At 39.0% G+C, this 5,263-nt stretch overlaps 1 long non-coding RNA gene across 1 annotated transcript; it reads right to left on the reverse strand.

Moving 5' to 3' along the window:
* Positions 1 to 1,257: 1,257 nt before the first annotated feature.
* Positions 1,258 to 2,471, reverse strand: LOC117552996. Its single transcript, XR_004570059.1, has 2 exons — positions 2,398 to 2,471; positions 1,258 to 1,347 (listed from the first exon to the last, which is right to left on the reverse strand). It is a non-coding gene; the product is annotated as an uncharacterized LOC117552996 (long non-coding RNA).
* Positions 2,472 to 5,263: the final 2,792 nt, after the last annotated feature.

Genomic DNA, 5,263 nt, shown 5'->3' on the forward strand with positions numbered 1-5,263 from the left:
CATTGAACAAATCAATGACTGGATGTGTCAGAACTTTCTCCAATTAAACAAAGATAAAACTGAGGTAATGGTTTTTGGAGCCAAGTCAGAATGTATAAAAGTTAGCACTGAGCTTCAGTGTGCAATGTTCAAAACAACAGATAAAGCCAGAAATCTAGGTGTAGTCATGGACTCTGACCTGAGTTTCAACAGTCACATTAAAACTGTTACTAAATCAGCCTACTATCACCTAAAGAATATATCTAGGATTAAAAGACTAATGTCACAGCAGGATTTGGAAAAACTTGTCCATGCTTTTATCTTCAGTAGACTCGACTACTGCAATGGTGTCTTCACAGGTCTCACTAAAAAATCTATTAGGAAGCTGCAGCTGATTCAGAACGCCGCTGCTCGAGTCCTCACTAACACTAAGAAAGTGGATCACATCACTCCTGTTCTGAAGTCTTTACACTGGCTTCCTGTGTGTCAAAGAATAGATTTCAAAATACTGCTGCTGGTTTATAAAGCACTGAATGGTTTAGGCCCAAAATACATTTCTGACCTCCTGCTAAATTATGAACCATCCAGATCTCTCAGGTCTTCAGGGACTGGTCAGCTTTCTGTCCCCAGAGTCAGAACTAAACATGGTAAAGCAGCGTTTAGTTATTATGCTCCAAATATCTGGAACAAACTCCCAGAAACCTGCAGGTCCGCTACAACTCTGACTACTTTTAAATCCAGGCTGAAGACTTTTCTTTTTGCCGCTGCTTTTAATTGAACTATTCATATCTTAGACTGCACTGTAACTTTTATCCATGTACTTTTTTCTTTTAATGTTTAATTGACTGCCATGTATTTTTTTCTTTTAATGTTTATTTTATTAGCTTTTCTTTTTAATGCCATTTTCTTAATCTCTTTCATTTTTTGTAAAGCACTTTGAATTGCCTTGTGTTGAAAAGTGCTATATAAATAAACTTGCCTTGCCTTGCCTTGCCTTGCCTTGCCTTGCCTTGCCTTGCCTTGCCTTGCCTTGCCTTGCCTTGCCTTGCCTTGCCTTGCCTTGCCTTGCCTTGCCTTGCCTTGCCTTGCCTTGCCTTGCCTTGCCTTGCCTTGCCTTGCCTTGCCTAATACTAAAAGGTGGTGTTTTGTATCATTTATAATGTTTTGAATTTGCTATAAAGGTCAATAATAGATGGTGTTTTTGTGTTCAATCACAGTATGTATTTACCATGTTATACCCCTTGTGTTTTTGGGTCCTGTTGAAATAAAATAGTCATGTTTTAAAACTTGATTTAATAAAGTCATGTCAATCATCTTTGATCCCAGTGTGACACAAACAGCTTTGTTCAGTCTAAAACAATTTATAACCTAGAGCAGTGGAGCAAACGTTTTGTGCCCAAGGCACACCAAAGGACAAGTAAAAATCTCAAGGCACACCTATTGTGCAAAATAGCCCTTATAACACGTGTTATCACTCATATCATGTAAAATATCTGTAAATGTGCATAATTATTTACTAATGCCAAATAAAATGTGACAAAGACAACTATATTACTCATGAAATATTTATTAACGAAATATTTCAGAAATTAATTTGAAACTTTATCAAATTAGGCTTCATCAAACAGCAACACACTCATTTAAACCAGACAGGTCACAAAATAAAAAATGAGGCAAAGGAAACTCAGCAGAAATTCAGCACAGAGAACTGTCAATGCAAGGAAGCTGCATTGCATGGTCCTGAACTACAAATTATAAATGTAACATTTCAGCAATCAGCATTGAAACATGTGCTATTGTAAATATTTTTGCCGATATATTACACTACTTCGTTACTATCTACATAAAGTAACTCGTTACTTTACTCGCCGAGCACGTACGAACTGCGCATGCGTGAGTGGCAATAACTTTCCTTACCATCAGGCGGCGGTAGTGTGTATTTGTCATTCAAAACAGGCAACAACCGGAAGACAGAGAAGAAGAACAGACTACGTGATATAAAGAAACAACAAATAGCTGTGCGGTAGCTTCACCTTAGCATGTGTTCTTTGCAGGTGTTTGTTGAGGTTTGACCACGTGGTGTTTACAGCAGTGGATAACAGCTTCTGTCCTGGACACAGTTTGCACCTCACCATCACATTCCTGTCTATTCTTCGGACGAACTCAAAATAATGGGCATACCTCCAGCCCTCGAGAGTTATCGCTGACTCAGCCATGTTTATGCAGCACTGCACGTGGAGATGTGGACGCGCAAGTCGCGCAGATTACGTACATATAAACCTACAAAGTACTGATATAGTAAATTAAAAAGTAATTATTTTTGTGTAGTTGTATATTGCAATAATAACGTATGGTTGTCACAAAATCCCACGGCACACCCGGACTTGCCTCACGGCACACCGTTTGGGAACCACTGACCTAGAGACATAATATAACTGAAGAACATGTTGTGTTGCTGTTGTGTATTGTATGTGTTGAGAATGCTGAACATTTTGTGCCTTACAATAAAGGAACTTATTTAAATTAAGCTGTATTTGTCTTTTTAAAAGGAAAGAACAACTAGCATATATAAAAAACAAAACAATAAATCACCAACACATGTATACATAACACAAAACAAGGTTCTTTTAAATGTTGTTTGAAGTAAAATGTTAACTATCCGTATTATATTCACTTCAGATGAATAGTATTAGAAAATGTAAAATAAGAAACCAAAGTATATCAGTAGGTGATTATCTTTGCCATTGTTTTCATCTAGTCTATACTTTTACAACAATTACATTCTTGGTTTGGGTGGGCCACCCCAAGATTTTCAGTGGCCCCATTTGGCCACCCCTATGAAAAATGTCTGGAGGTGCCACTGCTTCAAAAGTGCTACATACAGCACATTCCTTCACTGTTGTTGCAGCTAATGGTTAAGCAGTGCCAAGTAATATATTGACTTATAGTGGCATTTAAACCTGGCAATGACAACGTTAATGCTGAATAGACAGAGATGTGTCACATAAATTACCATTAATGCTGAATCCATCCTTTTTCGTAGCTGTCACATCTTATAGTAAAGGTTCTGATATTCACAGTTTATGTTGGTTAGGATTTAAAGATGTGCAGGGATTGCAAGATACTGCAAAAACTCTAAATCTAAAAAAATAAAAAGAGTAGAAGTATAAGGTATTAGATGGTAGTTGTGGGGAGCAATAAGGCGATTTTCTGGTTAGTTTTAGGGAGCGTGACATCTCATGGGAACAAACTGTTGAGGTGATGTGTGACCTCACTCCCAGGGGAAAGTCTTTCAGTACGGATAGCATCTAGGGGAGACAGGTATGTTGACAGCTCTTCCTGACCCTATGCTCACTCCGGCATCATTCCTTCCTGTTTGCTGATCGAAGTTAGCAGAAAGGAAGTCTTCTGCTCAGCAGTTGAGGCAACACATTGCAGCTACAGTAATCGCTGTAAGAAAAGCCAGATATATAGGTCTGTAAAAATGCCCCATGACAATAAACCTAGGTATTCTTGTCAGATCTTTTTTTTGTCATTTATCATATGGAGAATATCTTCCATTTATGTTTTTGATTGGGTATGACATTCTTAACACCAGACACATTTGTCCGATCCCACAATTAAAGTGTATTCCATGAAAGCATTTATTGTTTTTTATGCTCAACCCTCTTGAAATCACTTAATCTTGCCCTCCCTTGATGATACTGCAGTTCCATTAGCCATTAATTCAGCTGCTCAACTTGTACTATCAGATCAGAAAGTCACATATAAAAATCCCTTCATTTCTCTCATACCGTTTTATTGTTGTCCTAGTACTGTATGAGCACTGTTTACCTGTCCACATGCAATCTTTAATTCCCAATACATTGCTCTCCCTTTTCGTTTGTCCCTCAGAGCCTTCTTTGGCTCCTGACTCTCATGCTTATTTACTGCCAACCATCCCTCCCAATTGGCAGCTGGACACATTTTGGGTCATTAAATCCCCTTTGAGAATTTTAACGATGTGCTGCAACCCCACACCCCCCAAATGAACTTATGTCCTCAAACCTACCCTACTTAGCAGTTGTCCCAAGCACAGCACCCACACAAACCTTCTAGTCCTATCAATTCACATTCAATCGTTTTAAATACCACTCGTATGTTTTTCTTGCATTTTGAGATTTTTTGTAGTGTTTTGTCATGACTTTTAGAGTCATCATAGTTAAATTGCGCATTAAAGAAACAGGCGAAAAACTGTGATTTTGTCCGATGGGGTCAATGTTTCAAACAGTGAGCAAGCGAGCAAGTTGCTTCATTCAGTCATCACTCTGCATGCTTTTGTCTGTCATTGCTTCAGAGGAGCGAGCCCATAAACTGTATATAAGAAGTGGACATGAAATCACCAATTGGTTTGTGGGCCACCATTTTGAAGCCTCCAGTTTAGCGTTTTGACCATCTTGGTTTTTAGGAACCATACGTGTCACGGCAGGGTGGAGTAAAGTAAAAGTGAATACAGATTTTTTTTTATTCTGATGGAATTAGATTAAAGTTCTTAGGCAAAACACAGACAACACTCAAACCAGACAACGTACTAGCGACCTGTCAATCACAGGGTAGCCACGCCTTGAACAGGTTAAGAAATTAATTTTAATCTAAATTGGACAACGATATACAAAAAGAGCAGACGCATATATTAAACTAGCTACTCAGACAATCATTTTGTTGGGGAAACGTTTATTGAGGTCATAAAAGAAGTAAAAAGACATATAAATTACTCCCAGACTTCTATACAACCAGACTTTGGAGTAGCCACTATTAGAAATAATGCACGTTTAAGGCACTTCTGCATTGGCTTCGGACTCAAAGGTTTCTGCTTTAATGCACCGCACGATGACAGACACAGGGAGGCCTGTTAATTCAGATATATTCAATCATAACAACATAATACAGCACATTTAAAAGCAACATTCATTGTTTCTTGAAGAAAAACTTGTCTTGGTCAAGAACTACAGTATGGCATGTGGCAACCTTTAGGAAACCGCTCAGTATGTAGTGACAACACACTCTCACTCCCTAAACGTCCAGGAGCGACGCTGACCCGGTGACCGTGGCGTGCAGTTGGGACGCGCCGAGACTCCTTCAGCTTCATAAACGGATGCAAAGAGCTTTCAACTGATTGCAATGTATTCCCATTGGCGGCGGTATTTGATGCTCATGGAAGCACCGCATCTGTTTATGTCGGCAGCTCTTAAAGGCAATGTGAGCGTCCATTCCCATTGGATAACGGAGAATTGTACACCCGGAA

This window comes from Gymnodraco acuticeps, unplaced genomic scaffold, assembly GCF_902827175.1.
Source record: "Gymnodraco acuticeps unplaced genomic scaffold, fGymAcu1.1, whole genome shotgun sequence".
Classification (NCBI taxonomy): domain Eukaryota; kingdom Metazoa; phylum Chordata; class Actinopteri; order Perciformes; family Bathydraconidae; genus Gymnodraco; species Gymnodraco acuticeps.